This window comes from Sapajus apella, unplaced genomic scaffold (assembly GCF_009761245.1).
Source record: "Sapajus apella isolate SASKATOON/1434 unplaced genomic scaffold, GSC_monkey_1.0 scaffold4, whole genome shotgun sequence".
Classification (NCBI taxonomy): domain Eukaryota; kingdom Metazoa; phylum Chordata; class Mammalia; order Primates; family Cebidae; genus Sapajus; species Sapajus apella.
In genome coordinates this window covers 58,500,406-58,521,698 of record NW_022436944.1, presented here as the reverse complement: position 1 = coordinate 58,521,698, position 21,293 = coordinate 58,500,406, and the positions used below count along the sequence as shown (strand labels likewise).

Genomic DNA, 21,293 nt, shown 5'->3' with positions numbered 1-21,293 from the left:
CAGGCAATTCTCCTGCCTCAGCCTCCTGAGTCGCTGGGACTACAGGCACGCGCCACCATGCCCAGCTAATTTTTTGTAGTTTTAGTAGAGACGGGGTTTCACCATGTTGACCAGGATGGTCTCGATCTCTTGACCTCGTGATCCACCCACCTCGGCCTCCCACAGTGCTGGGATTACAGGCTTGAGCCACCGCACCCGGCTCTGGAGAGTTCTTTAGACATCTATCATGTCCACTTGATCCAGCACTGAGTTCAGGTGCTGAATATCTTTGTTAATTTTGTGTCTCGATGATCTGTCTACTCTTAACAGTGGGGTGTTAAAATTTCCCACTATTATTTTGTGGAAGTTCAAATTTCTTTGTAGGACCCTAAACTTGCTTTACAAATCTGGATGCTCCTGTATTGGGTGTATATATATTTAGGATAGTTATCTCTTCTTGTTGAATCAAACCCTTAACCATTATGTGATGTCCTTTGTCTTTTTTGATCTTTGGTTTAATGTCTGTTTTGTCAGAAACTAAGATTGCAACCCCTGATTTTTTCTGTTTTCCATTTGCTTGATAAATTTTCTCCATCCCTTTATTTTGAGCCTATGTGTGTCTTTACATGTGAGATGGGTCTCTTGAAGAAAACATACTGATGGGTCTTAGCTCTTTGGCCAGCTTGCCACTCTGTGTCTTTTAATTGGGGCATTTATTTAGCCCATTTGCATTTAAGGTTAATATTGTTATGTGTGAATTTGACATCTGTCATCATGATGTCAACTGGTTATTTTGCAGATTTGTTGATGTAGTTGCTTCATAGTGTCACTAGTCTGTGTACTTCAGTGTGTTTTTGTAGTGGCTGGTAATGGTTTTTCCTTTTCACATTTAATGATTTCTTCAGGAGCTTTTGTAAGGCAGGCCTGGTGGTGACAAATTCCCTCAGCGTTTGCTTGTCCGAAAATGATGTCATTTATCCTTTCCTTATGAAGCTTAGATTGGATTTCTGTATTTGAATGTTGGCTTGTCTTGCTAGGTTGGGGAATTTCTCCTGGATGATATCATAAAGTATGTTTTCTCCTGTGTAAGCAGCATATGGAAAAAGAAAAAAAGAAAATAAAGAAAAAGTATGTTTTCCAACTTGATTCTGTTCTCCTTGTCTCTTTCAGGTACCCCAGCCACACCTAGGTTGAGTCTTTTTACACAATCCCATATTTCTCAGAGGTTTTGCTAATTGTTTATTATTTTTTCTTCATTTTTGTTTGTCTTATTTCAGAAAGACAGTGTTCAAGCTCTGAGGTTCTTTTCTCTACTTGGTCTGTTCTGCTATTGATACTTGTGATTGCATTGTGAAGTTCTCATGTTGTGTTTTTCAGCTCCATCAAGTCAGTTATGTTCCTCTCTAAACTGGCTATTCTGGTCATTAGCACCTGTATTGTTTTATTATGATAATATGCTTCTTTAGCTCAGCATTTTATTACCCATCTTCTGAAGCCTACTTCTGTCAATTCAGCCATCTCAGCCTTCACTCAGTTCTATCACCTTGCTGGAGAGCTGTTGTGGTCATTTGGAGAAGAGGCACTCTGGCTTTTTGAGTTTTCAAAATTTTTTTGTTGATTCAGTCTCATCTTTGTGGGCTTATCTACCTGTGATCTTTGAGGTTGCTAACCTTTGAATGCATTTTTATGGGGTCTTTTGGTTGATGTTGTTTTTGTTTTTTCTCTTAACATGCCATGAACTTAGCAACGGTAGGGCTGCTGTGGTTTTCTGGGGATCCACTCCAGACCCTAGTCACCTCAGCTTTTTCTGTACCTGGAAGAATCACCAGTGAAATCTGTGAAACAGCAAAGATGACAGCCTGCTGTTTCCTCTGGAAGCTCTGTTCCAGGTGGATACTGAACTTTTCCTGGCCTGAATGCTCTTATAGGAGGTGTCTGGAGACTCCTGTTGGAAGGTCGCACTCAGTAGGAGGAATGGATTTAGGGACACACTTACAGAAGCAGTCTGGCTCCTTTTTGGTAGAGAAGGTTTGCTGTGTTGGTCAGGGTACTCTTCTTTGTCCAGATGCCTAGACTCTCCAGAGCTGGCAGGCTGGAACAGCTGAGTTGAGTGAACTGCAGATATGGACACCACCCCTGCCCCCCACCAAACTCCCTCCCAAGGAGATATCAGGTCTTTATAAGCCTTGCTGGAGTAACTGAAGGCTCCCCATGGAGAGGCCCCACTGCCCCACCCAGTGAGAAGGAATTGATGGGGTCTGCTTAAAGAAGCAGCCTGGGCACAATCTGGCAAGGCAGATGTGCTGCCTTAGGGGGCCCCCTCCTTGTCCTAACCACCTACACTCTCCAGAGCCAACAGGCAGGAATGCTGAGTTGACTGTACTATGGAAAGTGGCCACCTTTTCCCCCAGAAACTTCTTCCTGTCTCAGGCAAGCTCAGCCTGTTGCCCCTGGCTGGCTGGAATTCTAAACCAGTGTGTCTTAACTTGTGAGGTACTGTGCAAGTGGGTCCTGCAGAATGATACTGCTTGGCTTTCTGGATTTAGGCCCCTTCCTAGGGGAGTGTATGAACAGATCTGCTGCCTCACCAGGGATTTCAGGGCTGGAATATGTAAAAGTCTTGGGTCTCTGTGAGTTCCTGAGTGGCTGCTCTGTCAAGACTCCACACAGCTCTGTGTATAGGACTCAAGACTCTAGTGGTGTGGGCTCATGAGAGGATCCCCCAGTCTGTGGGTTGCAAAGATCTGTGGGAGAAGCATGGTTTCCTGGGCAGGGTTGCACGATCACTCACTACTTCCTTTGTCTGGGGGTGGGGGTTCCTTTGGCTTTGGGCTACTTCCAGGTGGGCCATGGCCCCCAACTGCTTTTCTTTATTCTCCTTGAGTCAAGTCGATTGTCTAGTCAGTCCCAATGTGAGAACCTGGATATTTCGGCTGAAGGTGCTGAATCCACTTGCTGCTTTCCTTAGTCTCTGTGAGTGCTGTGGACCACAGCTGCTCCTATTCAGGTATCACCACTCCAGGACAAGCCACTGAGTAAAGGGCAGGGATGCTCACAGTAGAAACCACAAAGCAGCTCATCCTGCTCAGCACCTCACTTACTATTTTATCAGAGAGACAGGTGAGGAGCAGATCCTGAGTGGGTTTCCCTCAGTGTCTGTGGTCTCTTTCTAACTACCTGCAGGAATCCTTGGCTATCTATCATCTTAAATATTTTTCTTTTCTTCACACTAGGAACATTCAAATTATTGTTTTGCAGCTATTTTGAAATGTTCGATTGATTAATGCTATCTATAGTCACCTTGATGATCTATTGACCACCATGTCTTACATTTTCTCTCTAGCGGTATATTTGTATCCACTAACTCACCTATCTTCATTCCCCCTGTACCTATCCCTTTCCCAGCCTCTGGTAACTACTGGTCAACTTTCTATCTGCATAAAATCCACTTTTATAGCTCTCACATATGAGTGAGAACATGTGATATGTGTCTTTCTGTGCTTGGCTTCTTTTACTTAACATAATGACCTCCAGTTCCATCCATTTTGATGCAGATGAATCCTGGTGATGCTGCCATTGTTGATATGGTTCCTGGCAAGACCACATGTGTTGAGAGCTTCTCAGACTATCCACCTCTGGGTTGCTTTTCTCTTTGTGGTATGAGACAGACAGTTGCTGTGGGTGTCATCAAAGAGTGGACAAGAAGACTGCTGATACCTCTTTGATATGTTGATTTCCTTTCTTTTGGGTATATATGCAACAGTGAATCTGCTGGATCATCTGGTATTTCTATTTTTTAGTGTTTTTTTTTTTTTCATCTGTTATTTCCATTCTTTTTTTTTTTTCTCATTAAATTTTTTTAATGGGTCTCAAAGTTCTGTGACAGATTTTTGGTCAAGTTGTTTCCCTTAAAAAGTAGTGATTTTAAAAACTAACAACTTAAAATTGCCACACACAGAAAAGAAAACCAAAGTAGTCCACACAACATTCTCCTTTCCTTCTGAAGGTTTTACAATGCATTCTTATCATTAACCAGCATTAGCAAATGACAGGATTTCATTTTTTTTAAATAGCTGAATAATGATTCATTGTGTATATATAGCAGTTTTTTTAATTGATTCATCCACTGAGGGACACTTAGATCAATTCTATATTTTGGCTATTGTGAAGAGTGCCACAATAAACATGGGAATGCAAATACCTCTTTGATGTGGTGATTTCCTTTCCTTTAGATATATATCCAGTAGTGAACAATAGTGAAATTGCTGCATCATTTGGTAGTTCTATTTTTTAGCGGTTTTTTTTTTTTTTTTTGAGATGGAGTCTTGCTCTGTCCCCCAGGCTGGAGTGTGCAATTGCACCATCTTGGCTCACTGCAACCTCCTCCTCCCAGGTTCAGGTTATTCTCCTGCTTCAGCCTCCTGAGCAGCTGGGATTACAGGCACCTGCCACCATGCCCGGCTAATTTTTTTGTATTTTTTGTAGAGATAGATTTTCACCATGTTGGACAGGCTGGTCTCGAACTCCTGACCTCAGGTGATCCACCAGTCTCAGCCTCCCAAAGTGCTGCGATTACAGGTGTGAGCCACTACACTCGGCCTATTTTTTAGCTTTTTGAGGAAACTCCACACCATTTTCCATAATGGCTGTACTAATTTACCTTCCCATCAACAGTGTATGAGGGTTCCTCTTTCTCCTCATCCATGCCAGTATCTGTTATTTCCCTTCTTTTTTTTCTTATTAAACTTTTTAATGGGTCTCGAAATTCTGTGACAGATTTTTGTCAAGTTGTTTCCATTAGGAAGTACTGATTTTGGCCAGGTGTGGTGGCTCATGGCTATAATATCAGCACTTTGGGAGGCCAAGGCAGGTGGATCGCCTGAGGCCAGGAGTTCAAGACCAGCCTGGTCAACATGGTGAAACCCTGTCTTTAAAAAAAGAAAAAGAACTGTTTTTAAAAACTAGTAACTTAAAACTGCCACATGCATAAAAGAAAACCAAAGTAGTCCACAGAACATACTCCTTTCCTTCTGAAGGTTTTACAGTGCATTGTTATCATTAACCAATCTTTACTACTAAACCTAAATGGTCAATTGAAACAAACAGTCCTGAGATGTTCATCTACCACTGATTAAGACCAGGAGACAGGTATTAGGGATAATATTCATTTAGCCTTCTAAGCTTTCTGGGCAGACTTGGTGACCTTGCCAGCTCCAGCAGCTTTCTTGTCCACTGCTTTGATGACACCCACGGCAACTGTCTCCTATCACGAACCGCAAAGCGACCCAGAGGTGTATAGTCAAGAAACTCTCAACACACATGAGCTTGCCAGGAACCATATCAACGATGGCAGCATCACCATATTTCAAGAATTTAGGGCCATCTTCCAGCTTTTTACCAGAATGGCTATCAATCTTTTCCTTCTGCTCAGCAAACTTGCATGCAATGTGAGCCGTGTAGCAATCCAGTACAGGGGCATAGCCAGCACTGATTTGGCCTGGATGGTTCAGAGTAATCACCTGAGCACTGGAGCCAGCTGCTTCCATTGGTGGGTCGTTCTTGCTGTCACTGGCAACATTGCCACGACGAACATCCTTGACAGACACATTCTTGACATTGAAGCCCACATTGTCCCCAGGAAGAGCTTCACTCAAAGCTTCATGGTGCATTTCAGCAGATTTTACTTCTGTTGTAATGTGGACTGGAGCAATGGTGACCACCATACCAGGTTTGAAAACACCAGTCTCCATTCAGCCAACAGGAACAGTACCGATACCACCAATTCTGTAGACCTCCTGGAGAGGCAGGCGCAAGGGCTTGTCAGATGGACGAATGGGTGGTAGGATGCAGTCCAGAGCCCCAAGCAGTGGGTTCCACTGGCGTTGCCATCCTTATGGGTGACTTTCCACCCTTTGAACCAAGGCATGTAGCACTTAGCTGCACCATGTTGTCATCATTGCAACCAGAAATGGAAACAAATGCTACTGTGTTGGAATTGTAGCCAGTTTTCTTAATGTAAATGCTGACTTCCTTAGCGATTTCTTCAGCTTCATTCTTTTTGCTCAGGATTGCTTTGGCTATTCAGCATTTTTTGTGGTTCCATACAAATTTTTGCAATTTTTTTTTCTATTTCTGTAAAAAAAAAATCACTGGTATTTTGATATAGACAGCATTAAATTGATTCTATAAATCGTTTTGGGTAGCATTGTCATTTTAACAATAATAATTCTTCCTCCAATTCCTGAGCATGGAATATCCTTTTTTTATGTCTTCTTCAATTTCTTTCATCAGCATTTTATGATTTTTTTACATAGAAGAAAATTCACAGAATCAATGCTACCCCTATCAAAATACCAGTGATATTCTTCACAGAAATGGGAAAAACAGTGCTAAAATTTGTGTGAGACTGCAAAAGATGCCAAATCAACAAAGCAATCCTGAGCAAAAATTTTGTTTCAATTTTTTGGTTAAATTGATTTATAAGTATTTTTTATTCCTTGTAGCTATTATAAATGGGATTGCTTTCTTGTTTTTTGTTTTTTTTTTTCAGATTGTTTGCAGTTGCCATATGTAAATGCTATAATGATGGTGCGGTAAATTCAGCAAAAGAATATAGCAATTATAAATATCTATGCACCAAACACTGGAGCACCTATATATGTAAAGCAAATATTAATAGATCTGAAAGGAGAGATAGGCTGCAATACAGTAATTGTAGGGACTTCAGCACCCAACCTCATATTGCATGTTGATTTTGTATCTTGCAACTTTACTGAATTCATGTATTAGTTCTAACAATTTTTGGAGTCTTTGTGTTTTTCTAAATATAAGATCATGCCCTCTGAGTACAAGGCTAATTTGATTTCTTCCTTTCCAATTTGGATGCCTTTTATTTCTCTCTGTTTCCTGATTGCTCTGGCCAGGACTTCAAGTATTGTGTTGAATAAAAGTGGTAAAAGTGGGCATCCTTGTCCTGTTCCAGATTTTAAAGAACAGGCTTTCAATTTTTCCTGTTCAGTAAAATGTTGGCTGTGGACTTGTCATATACAGTCGTCTTCTTTAGTTTCAGGTATGTTCCTTCTATACCCAGTTTGTTGAGGGTTTTTATCATAAAGGGATGTTGAATTCTAGCAAATGCTTTTTCAGCATCTATTGAAATGATCATATAATTTTTGTTCTTGGTTTTGTAAATTTGGTGTATCACATTTATTTATTTGCATACATTGAAACATTCTTGCATCCTTGGAATAAATACCACTTAATCCTGGTGAATAATCTTTTTAATGTGTTGTTGAATTCAGTTTGCTAGTATTTTATATATTTATTTATTTTGTGAGACAGAGTCTCACTCTGGCACACAGGCTGGAGTGCAGTGGCATGATCTTGGCTCACTGCACTAAACCAGTCCAAACCAGGACAGGTTCATTCCAGGATCAAGGGACAATCAAAACCTAACTACAGGATGATTGATCAATGATGGTTTTGAAGAAAGATCTTGATCAAAAGATGAAATGTGAAAGTTGTCAGAATCAAAATGCAGTTGCTTAGAAAAGGGTAAAAAAAACCAACCCTGACAAACAGAGCCAGGGAAGTCTATGAAGGGAGGGCTCTCATGCATAAATGCCTGCTAATAAGAACTATCACAAAAGATTGTACAAAAGCCACAAGCTTGTACCAAGGCCATCACAACTTCACACAAAAAACTGTCTTTGAGTATATCTGCCCAGCAACTTCCTGTTTAACCTCAAACTAGCATCACCTTGTTATTGGTTATTGCAGCCAAGGATAATTATCTCAAAACAATTCTGTAATCCTTCTTGTATTTCCTTTAAAAACCATTGTCTTTCTTTACCTCCCTGAATATGCACATGCACGTAGTTTACTATGGCACATGTATTTCTATTGCAATGCTCCATTCCTGAATAAATATCTTCTTTTAAAGAGGCTCTCTGTTTATTATTTGAGAGCATAAAAGTGTTAATACCTATATAACTAAAGTTCAAGTAGAGAGAGAGAGAGAGAGAGAGAGAGAATAGAAAGGAAGAATTATTTGAATAAATACTGGAGATCTCTCAGGGTTAAAGAAAAGCCAGAGTGGCTGGAATGTCATAAGAAATGCAAGTAATCAGAGGAGTCAGATAACATGAGGAGGAATGGTGGACAGGAAAGCTGGACAGGAATATAAAACCCTATAAAAATATATAGGGTTTTATATTCCATGTTGAAGTGTTTTTATGTTTGTTTTTGTTTCTAGAGGAGGATTGCATTTTATTTACTTATTTTTGTTTCTATTTATGTATTTATTTATTTTTGAGACAGGTTCTTACTCTGTCGCCCACTCTATCACCACTCTTGCACCACCACACCTGGCTAATTTTTGTATTTTTTTGGTAAAGACAGGGTTTTACCATGTTGGTCATGCTGGCCTCAAAGTCCCAGCCTCAAGCCATTTGTAAGGAGGATTGCATTTTTAAATTAAGTTATAATTTACACACAGTGAATTAATTCACCTTTATTTATTTATTTATTTATTTTCACCTTTATTTTATTTATTTATTTATTTTCCTCCACCTCCACCCTCACCCTTTATATTTCTATGCTGCATCATGAGCATGTTGCAGAGCAGAAAAATAGAGAGACCCTCCAAATCCCTCTGAGTTTTGTTTTATACAACTCCAAACTTACAAGGGAAGAATGTTAAAGAAATGGGCAGTAGAAATGATTTTTCCAATCTTCAATGAGAATGCCCTCTGTGGAGGGGGAGAACGCACTAGTGAAGACAAGAGGTCTGCATATTCTGGAGCCAGTGAGACACCAACTCCCACACACCAGCATTTGATGCAATCTTGGAATACAGGAGAGGACCCAGGACTAAATTAGGAATTTTAGGGGTTCTAAATTCTGTCACCTCCCTTTTCTTCCCACACTTCTGCCACCTTACTCTAATTTTGTTGGTATCGGATGGAAGTCCTACCAGTGCTCTTTGTTTTTTGATGTGGATTTAAATTCCTGTCTGGAATCACTTGGGTTTAAAACCTGAAGAACTTCCTTTAGTACTTCTTGTAAAGTGGAACTGCTAGCAACAAATTATCTTAGGTTTTGTTTATCTGGGAAAATCTTTATTTGGCCTTCATTTTTGAAAGACAACTTTGCAGTATATAGGATTATTAGTTGACGTTATTTTTCTTTGCACACGTTGTATATATTATCCCACTGCCTTCTGGCTGCCATTGCTTCTGCGGGAAAGTCCGCTGTTTATCTTATTGACATGCTCTTGTAACTGACAAGTAGCTTTTCTCTTGCTACTTTTAAGACTTTCCATTTAGGCTGGGTGCAGTAGCTCAAGCCTGTAATCCCAGCACTTTGGGAGGCTGAGGTGGGTAGATCACTTGAGCCCAGGAGTTCAAGACCAGCCTGAGCAACATGGCAAAATGTGGTTTCTACTAAAAATACAAAAATTAGCTGGGCATGGTGGCATGTGCCTGTAATTCCAGGAGGGATTACTTGAGAGGCTGAGGCAGGAAGATCACCTGAACCCAGGAGGTGGAGGTTGCAGTGAGCCAAGATTGCACCACTGGACTGCAGCCTGGGTGACAGAGGGAGACCCTGTCTCAAAAAAAAAAAAAAATTTCCTCTTGTTTTTGACTTTCAGCACTTTTACTATGATTTTTCTGTTTGTGGATCTCTTTTCATTTATCCTGCTTATGTTAAGATTTCTGGGTTTATAGGTTATTGTGTATAAATTTGGGAAGTTTCCAGCCATTATATCTTCATTTTTTTCTTCTTCCTCTCTTCCACTCTTGTACTCCTATTATGTATATGTTGGCAAACTTAATGCTATCCCATGTTTCTCTGAGATTCTGTTCATTTATCTTCCTTCTTTTTTCTATTTTTTGGCTTGCATGGTATTTATTAATCTACCTTCAAGTTTGCTAATTCTTTCTTCTGTCAATTCAAATATATTATTGAGTCCTGATAGTGAATTTTTATTTGTTACCATATTTTCAAACTCCAGAATTTTCATTTTGTTGTTTTCAAAATAAATTACTTTTTATTGAATCTTTACTTATGCAAAATTGTCATCATGCTTTCCTTCTTTAATCGTGTTTTCCTTCGGTTCTGTGAACATATTTATAATAGTTACTTTGAATGGTTCTGAATTTAGATCTGACATCTGGTTGTTCTCATAGGCCATTTATGTTGCCTGTTTTTGTTTTTTAATGTGGCGTATGATCACACCTTACTGTTTCTTTGTATACCTTGTTATTTTTTGTTGGAAATTTTACCTTTCAGATTATGTATTATATAAATTCTGGGTACCAGTTTCTCCAGCCCAGGAGCTTGCTATTGTTATTTGTTTATCTGTTTATTTGCTCTCCGGATTATATTAGTAAAGTTTAAACACTCTCTCCTAATCCCCACAGTGTTAATGAGGTCTCTGATGTTGCTCCTCAGAAAGACACAGTTTTGGGTACGCCTACAGTTATCCTCAGTGACAGTGGTATTGGTAAAGGTCATTTTCCTTTCTCTGACCACACCTAGATGTTAATCTTCACTAATTGCCTGCTGATTGCTCTACTGTTTTCAACAATACCCTGGGACATAAATTGCTTTACAGTCTAAGCCAATGAAATTGCATTTCCTTTTAAAGAATAGTTTCTGAGGTCAGTGTTTGATGTTTATTCTGCTCCCTGAAAAGCTCCTATCAGCTGCCTTTTTCCCTGCCTCTTTCTGAAACAGCCTCGTTGTCTGGGATAACACCTGATGTTCTTTGTCTCATGGTCATGGAGATCAAGTACACAGACACACACAGGGTGAGGTTAGAGCGGAAATTTAATAGGCAAAAGGAAAAGAACAGCTCTTTGCTACAGATAGGGGCTGCATATGGGTTGCCATACTGCAGTAAAATGTAAGGGGTTTTATAAATGAGCTAGTGAGGAGCGGGTATCTTATCTATTTAGGCTATGAAAGGTTGGTTAGGATCAGGTGTACCATCTGCATAGAGCAGAATCTCTGGCAACCCCCATGCCACTCTTATCATGCAGGTGGGCTCTTAGCTTGGGCTACTCCATGCTGCTTGTCTCCTTCCCACTGTGCATGTGTTAAAAAGAGAAGGGGGAGTTTCTATGCCTGGTCCTAGGTACCTCCTTGCAGATGCAGGCATCCCCCAACCCCCATGCAAACTTCCAGCTTTCTTATATTAGTGTGCTCCCTAAAAAGGGAAAGGAATGTGCTCACTAAGGCCCACTATTTTTACTGGGACTCATATGTATGTGAAGTTTGGTGATTACCCAGAAAGCACACTCTCTGTGCTAGAGTTGATTATCTAGGTTTTACAGCCTGATCTTCCAGACTCCAGCTGCATGACTCCTAAACCATAATTTCTAATCTTGTGGGCAATTTGTTAGTCCTACAAAGGCAGTCTAGTCCACAGGCAAGAAAGAGTTCTGTTTTTGGAAAGGACTGCTATCATCTTTGTTTTACACTGCAAGCTATAAACTAACCTTCTCCCAAAATTAGTTCAGCCTATGCCCAGGAAGGAACAAGGACAGCTTCAAGGTTAAAAGCAAGATAAAGTCAGTTAGGTTAGATCTCTTTCACTATCTCAGTCATAATTTTGCAAAGGTGGTTTCAGAAGCTGTGGAGAGGAGGCCTGCATTTTTTTTAGCTGTAGCAGTCAAGTGGAGTCTCCACCATACTGAGCTGGGGTGGCGGGGTCTCAACTACCATAGACTTTTGCTTTCTTTCATCAAATTTTCACAGGTTTTTTTGAATAGATGTTTCTTCATTTGTTCTTTGTGATTGGAACCATTTCCAGAGACTTTAAATGACTACTTTTCTTTGCCATTTTCACCAGTTTTATTGGGAAGCAGATCAGCAAAGCTCCTTATGGTGTCATGAAAGAAGTCAATCTTTTTCTTGTGATGTTTTGCAAATTACACTTCCCTAGCCTAAGAAGTCACTTCTTCATGCCATATCTAATGGGATCAAATTTCAGTTCAAGACTGCAGCATCTAAAAACATGCTTGGGCATTAATTTTCATGGAATGACGAAGCCATTGACTCCATAAGGATGCTATTGAATAACAATAACAAAATAACCTTCTTCTCAGTGAGATCTTCTTACAAGTGACTTAATAGTTGTCTCCAGCCTGGGTAACAAGAGCGAAACTCCGTCTCAAAAAAAAAAAAAAAAAATAGTTGTATGAAACTTTTAAAATTGTGAAATATGCACACACTCAGAAAAGCACACAAAGTAACAGTATATTTCCCAGGTAACACCTGTGTAGCCACTACCCAGATCAAGAAATGTAATATTGCCAGCATCCCAGAAGCCCCCAGTTCCCTGTTTGAGCTCCTACCTCATTCTTTCCCTGCCCCACCTACTCCCACCCAATTACCCAGTGTCCTGACTTCTGCAGTGATCTTGTCCATGCTTTTCTTTATAGTTCATCACCTCCTAAGCATATATTTTTAAGCATTATAGTTTAGTTCCTCACTTTTTAAACTTCATATAAATGAAATCATATAATGTGTTTCTTTTTGTGTCTGCCTTCTTATGGTAAACATCTTATTTGTCAGATGCGTTCATGACTTTTTGTGTAGGTGCAGTTGTTTATTTTTTATTTTATTTATTTATTATTTATTTTTTGAGATGGAGTCTTGCTCTGTCTCCCAGGCTGGAGTGCAGTGGTATCATCTCAACTTACTGCAGCCATCGCTTCCTGGGTTCAAGCAATTCTCCTAGCTCAGCCTCCCGAGTAGCTGGGATTACAGATACATGCACCAACATGCTTGGCTAATTTTTGTATTTTTTAGTAGTGATGGGTTTTGCCATGTTGGCCAGGCTGGTCTCGAACTCCTGACCTCAAGTGATCCACCTGCCTTGGCCTCCCAAAGTGCTGGGATTACAGGTGTGAGCCACTGTGCCCAGCCTATTTTTTATTTTCTGGAGACAGGGTATCATTATATTGCCCAGGCTGGTCTCAAATTCCTGGCCCCAAGTTATCCTCCTGCTTTGACCTGCCAAAGTGCCAGGATTATGGGCATGAGCTACCATTCCCAGGCCATAACTGCAATTTTTAAATAGCTATTTCTGTCTATTGTTATTTCAGCAATTGTCATTTCTGATTGAAGTTAGCATTCCTACTATTGATGGGATATTGTTAGATATTATTTCCAGTTTGGGGCTTATATTTGCTTCCTGTGGCTGCTGAAACAAAGTGCTACATATCAGGTGACTTAGAACAATAGAAATGTATTGTTTCAAAGTTCTAGAGGGTAGAAGTCTGAAATCAAGGTATTAGCAGGACTACACTCCTTCTGAAGCCCGTAGCAGAATCCTTCCTTGACTTTTCCTAGTTTCTGGTGGTTTGCTGGCAATGCTTGGTGTTCTTTTGCGGGCAACTGCATAACTCAAATCTCTGCCATCCTTGTTACATGTCTTCGGCCTGTGTGTCTTTACATCATCTTCCCTTGTGTGTGCCTGTGTGCATATTTTCACCTTTTATAAGAACACTGGTCATGTTGGACTAGGGTCTACCCTAATGGCCTCACCTTAACTTGGTTAGATTTGCAAAGATCCTATTTCCAAATAAGGTCATATTCTGAAATACCATCATATTTTCTTTTTTTTTTTTTTTTTGGTGGGGGCACAATTCAAGCCATAGAAGAGCTGTTATGAATCATGTTCCTATAAGCATTCTTGGTGCACACATGCATGCATTTTCATTGGATTTATACCTAAGATTGGAATTTGTAGGTCATAGGCGATATGTATCTTCAAATTTTGTAGATAATGCCAAATAGTTTTCCAAAGTGGTTGGATCATCTTATAGTCTCACCAGCAGTGTGTAAGTGTTCCCTTCTTTTATATCCTTTCCATCGCTTAATATTGTCAGTCTTTTAAATTTTAGCCATTCTGGTAGGTTTATAGTGATATTTTATCATGGCTTTAATGTGTATTTCCCTGGTTATTAGTGAAGTTGAGCATATATTCATTCACTTTTTGACCATTTAGACATCCTCTTTCAAAAATTGTCTGCTGATATTCCCTGCCAATCCTTCCATGGATTATCTCTCTTTTTATCGGTATGTAGAAGGTCTTTATTTAGTTTAGACATGTATGCCTCCTGGGAATCAATTCTCAATGAGTCTCTAATATTTCTACCCGTTTGAGCAAAGGCATAGACAGCTTTTGTTCTGGACAAACTATTTTCAGCTCTTTGTACAGCAAAATATCTTGTTAAGATACTGTCCCTTTTTGGAATGAGGATAGATTTCCCTGCTGTCATAAAAATAAGGACTCCCTCCAGGGCAAAGATTGGTCAGGTTTGCTAGCAGTTCCTTTAAAAGATTGGGTTTCCAAAACATGAGTTTCCGCGATTGTAATGCATGCCCACTGCATGCACAACATTCACAGGGGGTCAAGGGGAACTGATATCTTAAAGCTCCTACTACAGCTAGTGCTCGACTTACGACCACAATTGGTTCCGACAGACCGGTCGTAACACGATTTGGTCGTAAGTTGAGTAGGCTATATGTACAGTACTGTGAAATGTTGTTATACAAATCTTTAAGTCATATTTTATCATAATTTTCTTTCATTATTGTTATATATCATAATTTTCTTTGTTCATTTTATGCCATGTGTATCATCTCTACACCATTTTGTTTCTTATTTTTACATTCGTCAGGTTTAAGTAAAACACTGCATTACCAGTACAACTGGTTTAATATTTGCAAAACATACAAAATTACAAAATACAGGTGCATACAAAAATACAAAATACAGGTGTAAAAAATACCATAGGAAACATTTTCCCAATTGCAAAACATATCAAAATATATAAACATGTATGAAACATTTTATCGGCCGCTGGTGCTTGGCTGCAGATCGTTGATGTCATCATCTGAGGCAGCAGTTGGGGTTACCGGAGTTGGTTTTTTCATAAACATGGTGAGCTTTGTCTGAATTGTATGTTTCTTTTTTTCTTCATAAATTTCACGATACGGACGAAACACATCGTGCGCCATCTGTTCAATCCTTGCAAATCGTTCAATGTTTGGGTCCATTGCTTTGAAATGTATAAGAAGTTTATTGGGAGGGGTTTGATGAAAAATATCCAAGACACAAAACGCAAATTGCTGTACCGAGTCTGGGATAACAGTTGAAATGGTGCACGTGGAGATGGTAGTGCTGCCGGAAGCTGGTCCGCACTGTCGTACGCCCAGCTGGGCAACATTTGCGCTGCCAGACACGGAGCAGTCGTGGCTAGCGATTGTGGTTGTAAAGTTGAATGGTCGTAAGTTGCATAGGTCGTAAGCCGATCAATACTTGTAAACATCCTATATTTTACTTTTAATTTTTTTGTGAGAATTTTATAACTTTCTTTTAAAAAGTAATACATTTTTATTGCTGACAATTCAGAAACTATGGATGGGCAAAAGGAATCTTGCTGTATTGCTCATTTGGAGACTACAGAATGGCATAGAGAGAAAATGTGTCAAAACTTTATTCAAATAAATTAATTTCAGAATGAACACCCAGGGTTAGGACAGACTTAAGAAACCTATAAATTTTAATACTATCTAGAGAAAATCAGTAACCATGAGACACTGCCAGATTAGATTCTCAAATGCCTTTGGGATCATCAAAGACAAGTTATATAATGTGAGATCTTAATCTGTTTTACAGAATATATCAAATCCATTGAAAAGCCAGAGGTTCTCTATTATATATGGCTATGCAACTGAACTAAAGACATTCTTCAGTTATTCTTGTTAAGAGAGAGTTTACATATTATTATGGAAACAGAAGGGGGCAATTGCTGGCAGGTACATAGATAAGGATTGTGCAGGAATAATTCCATCTGAGTGAAATGGCTCAGAGAAAAGGCAAGTTGCCTCTTTGTTACCAAGAGGTGAATGTAATTTGCAGGTTGAATGCTATCATCAAGAACAAATGACTCTTGACTACAAATCTATCCGCCTCCTGTTTTGTACTCTCTCTCTCTCTTCCCCCCTCCCCGCCACTCTCCCTCCCTCCTTTTTCTCTCCTCTCTTTCTCTCACTTCTCCCATTCCAAGGTCTGCATCTGCTTGTCTACTTTTGTCTGTGACAGGCTGGATATCCAAAGAAACAGATTCTGAGATGGAGACTAGTGAGCAGGAAGTTTATTTTAAAGTGCTTTTGCAATGAACACCTGGGAAAGAAAGGGAAAGGAAGAAAGCAGGATTGAGCAGAGGGAGAGCTGCACTGTAGTCTCAACAGAAACTTCAACAGACTCTATCCTTGGAAGCAATTCCAAGTTGCAATAAGGAGCTGGGACTTTATACCTTCCATTGGTTATGGGATGCAGGCTACCCTGTAAAGGTGGCAAGTGAGGCAATCCCCAAAGGGACTGAGAGCTCAGCAATGCCTGCTGGTGGCTCTCCCAGCAGCTGGAGTAATACATTCTTTATTTCTGAACATCATAACTTCTACCACTCTGTCTTTTGGTTAACAGAAGTCATTAACTTATTTGGTTAACTTCTTTCAACCAAAAGACAGGGTGCAGCCAAATTTCACTTATGGTTTGTGTTTTTGGATCTCATTTATGACATCTTATTTCCTTGTACTAAAGTCGTTAAGATTTTTTATTATTTGAAAGCTTTATTTTTATTTTTATGTCTTGTCTCTACTTGATACTTTGCATTTTAAAAATAAATTCTGAATTTTTTTTTTTTTTTTTTTTTTTTTTTGAGACAGTCTTGCCCTGTCACCAAGCACCAGGCTGGAGTGCAGTCACGGGATCTTGCCTCACTATAACCTCCGCCTCCTGGGTTCAAGCAATTCTTCTGCCTCAGCCTTCCGAGTAGCTGGGACTACAGGCGCGCGCCACCACGCCCAGCTAATTTTTGTATTTTTAGTAGAGACGGGGTTTCACCATGTTGACCAGGATGGTCTTGATCTCTTGACCTTGTGATCCACCCACCTCGACCTCCCAAAGTGCTGGGATTACAGGTGTGAGCCACCATGCCCAGCAAATTCTGAAATGTTTTATGTCACCATTATTCTTGAAGAATATCTTCACTGGATGTGAAATTCTAGCTTGGTAGTAATTTTCTTTTTGTTCTTTAAAGGTATTATTCCTTTCTTACTGGCTTTTACTATTTTTATTGAGAAGTCTGATTCACTTTAATTGCTGCCTGTTTAAAGACAGTGTCTTTTTTAAAATCTGAATTTAAAATTTTACTTTCTTAATCTGAAAAACATTTGTTTTCCACCAGTTTTTCATATGCCTATTGTCAGGCTTTTAAAATTCTGCTTGGGATTGTAGGACTTCTTGAATTTGTCTCTTGATATCTTTCCTCAGTGTAGGAATATTCTCAGTCATTATATTTCCTAATATTGATTCTGCTTCGTTCTTTCTCTATTCTCCTTTTGAAGCTCTTAAAGACGTATGTTGGACTGTCATCTTTTGCTGTATGCCTCTTATCTTCTCTATTGTATTTTTATTTCTCTTCTTTTGTCCCTCCATGCTTTATTCATGATATTTTCTTCTTGCCTATCATCCAGTTCACTAATTATCTGGCTATGCCCACTCTATGGAAAATCTCATCCAGAGAGTTGTTAATTTTAATCATTTTATTTTTTAGTTTGAGATTTTTCTATTTAGTGCCCTTCAAATATGTGCTTTTAAAAAATTATGATTTCCAGTTCTCTGCCAAAATTATCAAGATTTTCCTTTTCCTTTTCTTTTTTTTGGGGAGGAGGGGGTTGGAGTCTTGCCCTGTCGCCCAGGCTGGAGTGCAGTGGTGCAATCTCGGCTCACTGCAGCCTCCACTTGTTGGATTCAAGTGATTCTCCTGTCTCAGCCTCCTGGGTAGCTGGGATTACAGGTGCACGCCACCATGCCCAGTTAATTTTTAAATTTTTAGTTGAGATGCGGTTTCACCGTATTGGCCAGGCTGGTCTGAAACTCCTGATGTCAGGTGATCCTCCGCCTTGGCCTCCCAAAGTGCTGGGATTACAGGAGTGAGCCACTGCGCCTGGCCAAGTTTTTTCTTTATCTAGGTAAACATAGAAAGCCTAGTTACTTATTTTTTGGGGGGAGTGCGGTTGTTTGTTGGTTGGTTTTTGAGATAAGAGCTTGCCGTGTTGCCTTGGCTAGTGTGTGATGAGTGGCTATTCACAGGTGCGATCCAACTACTGAGCATGAGAACTTTGACCTCCTTCATATCAGACATGGGCTAGCTCATTCCTCCTTAGCATAGTTGTTTTTAAATTTTCATTTTGCCCATCTGCATCTGTTGCTCCTATAGTTCTACCCCGACTGTTTTTTGCTTCCAGTCTTTCTTGTTTATGGTATCCTGTCTCTTCATGTGCCTGGCTATTTTTATCGTGTGCCAAAAACACAATAGAAATTTTCAAAAATAATTAGAAAACTGTAGTAATGATTGAGGTATAGAATGGTATTATCTTCCTCTAGAGGGGATTAATGTTTGATTCTGTCTGGTTCCTGGGGGAATGATAGCAACCTGAGATTGCCTCAAATCCATTTCTAAGGATTGAGAAAACTGGAAGTTAGGTGCCAGTTCCTCCCAAAGCTGCCCTATTTCTGATTTACACTAATCTTAAGGTATAGCTCTAAGGGTCCCAACCTAAGACAGAAGAGATTTGCCAGCATCCACTTTTGGAAAGTACTGAGGTCCAACTTTAATCTCCTACCCCTGTGAGTCAGTCAAAAATGCTACTGAGATTCTCAGGCTTGCAGAAGCTTTATCTAAAATTGGCAGTATCTTCAGGGGAAAAACAGACCCAAATACTGGATTTATGTCTTTTCCAAGATCTCATAATTATCCATTAACTTTCAAGTAATTGGATACACATGTATTTTAAGTTTTCACTTCTTCTCTTTCCACAATAGAAAGGCTAATCTGACATACTTCATTTGGTACTACCAAGGTTAAAAGACATTGGTTAAGGGTATTATCTCCTGGACCCTCCCAGCTGGGATGAATAGGTCTAAAGTGACTCACCCACTCCACCATCTCAGTCTTCCTAAGCCTTTGGATCCCTTCCTCTGCATTAAACCAAGGGAGATCAGGCATTTCCAGCTTGCTCACAGTGGGCCATCTTTTAGTCTGTATTTCAGCTAACCAAGCAAATAAACTATTAGAAGCATTTTTAACTCCCTGAGCTGCAACATGAAATTCAGAGTCCCTCTTTAGTGGGCCCAAGTCGATAAAGTCAGCCTGATCCAACTCTATGTTCTTTCCACCATTGTTCCACACTCTTGATTTCCATTTCCATGCCTGTTCTCCAGATTGCTGTTTATATAAATTACAAAACTCAAGCAGTTCTTTCTGAGTGTAGTGCACCTCCTCATGGGTCACACTCTCAACCTCACCTCTAGGGGCCCGCCAAGACTTCAGTCTAGTTACAGGTCTAGGGTGTGGGGTGGTTCCTGAGGAGAATCAACATTATTTTTCCTGGCAACTGTCTCAAAGGAGGCCATCACTGTTGCCTCAGGCAGCACACGGTTTATCTCCTTAGACAAAGGTGGAAAGGCTCATGGCGGCTTGGGTCACGGAAGGGATCTCGCTACTACTAGAGATGGGGAAGCTGTGTCTTCTGGCAAAACAGGTTCATCAGAGTTTAAAAACTCAGTGTCTCCAGCTTTATCGGCGTCCTCCCACATGTCCCATTCTAAGTTGTAGGGTCCCATTCTTTCCCAGTTAATGCCCTCACTTTAACAGTAGACACCTGGCGAGGCTGTGCATGCACCTTTCATTGCAGGTCAGCCACTCACATGATAAGAGCTTGTGTCTGCTTTTCCACAATTTCAGCACTTTCTCTGCAGGAGATAAGACTATCACTCAGGGCAATCTGAGCAGATTCGAGGCTCAGTATCTGCTTCTGAAGCTGGGAAGCAGAATCCCTGAATTCATCATTTTCTTTCATCACTTTGCTCACTAAACTTAGGAGCAACCAACCAGCTTCATTATGTTCCTTGGTTCTCCACATATGGTCAAAGGTATTATGTATAGAGTCACTAAACTCCTTGCCTCTTGTGAGTAATGAATCCGGAGTGTCAAATACATTTATTTTTGCATAACTCTTTAAACAATTCACACCAAGGACTATGAGTGTTCTCCATACTATAGAAGTAGAGTCCTTAGCGTTTTTGGGGTCTAATCATATTAAGCAATCAACTCTAGAAACCCCAAACCAACGCAAGAACTCCATCCTTAATATTCTGTTCCTCTAGAACCACTCCTAGTACCAAAATTTGTATTAGCGTTTTCTAGAGGGACAGAACTAATGAAATATATATATACGTATTCTTTATACACACACACACACACACACACACACACACACACACACACACACACACGGAATTTATTAAGTATTAACTCACATAATCACAAAGTCCCATAATAGGCCTTCTGCAGGCTGAGGAGCAAGGAGAGCCAGTCTGAGTTCCAAAACTGAACTTGGAGAACTTGGAGTCCAATATTCGAGGGCAGGAAGCATCCAGCATGGAAGAAAAATGTAGGCTAGTTTCTAGGCCAGTCTTTCTTTTCACTTTCTTCTACCTGTCTTTTATTCTGGCCGTGCTAGTTAGATGGTGCCCACCCAGGTTAAGGGTGGGTCTGCTCTTCCCAGCCCACTGACTCAAATGTTAATCTCCTTTGGCAACACCCTCACAGACACATCCAGGATCAATAGTTTGTATCCTTCAATCCAATCAAGTTGACAGTATTAACAATCACAGTAGTTTTATAAATTTTATTTTATTTATTTTTTGAGACAGAGTCTCTTTCTGTTGCTCAGGCTGGAGAACAGGGGCATTATCTCTGCTCACTGCAGCCTCTGCCTCCTGGGTTCAAGTGATTCTCCTGCCTCAGTCTCCCAAGTAGCCAGGACTGCAGGCACAAGCCACCACACCTAGCTAATTTTTGTATTTGTATTTGTATTTTTTCAAGAGAATTAAATCATTTATTGATTACACATGACTATGGATGATACACAAGCTTCATTCCCATCTATAATTTTATCTGGTACCATTATTCAATTTAGATATGTTGTATAGGATTGCAATTATTTTTATAACCAGTGATTCCATGATTTTGCTTGGGTAATCCCTTTTAATGGTGAACTTCAGGTCACAACAGTAACTATCAGTTTAACGACACCAAGGTTTCTAAAGACAATGGCTTCTTCACCCAAGCAGGTTGTATGTGAATTCCAAATAGAACCTGGCATCACCCTGAAGGAATTCTAACTTCACACTGTTGAGGAAATTTACCAAGATGGCTTCGGAG

The 21,293-nt window shown here is 40.0% G+C and overlaps 1 pseudogene; it reads right to left on the bottom strand.

Annotated features, from left to right (window-relative positions):
- Positions 1–5,145: 5,145 nt before the first annotated feature.
- On the bottom strand, positions 5,146–6,726 carry LOC116538233 (annotated as a pseudogene).
- Positions 6,727–21,293: the final 14,567 nt, after the last annotated feature.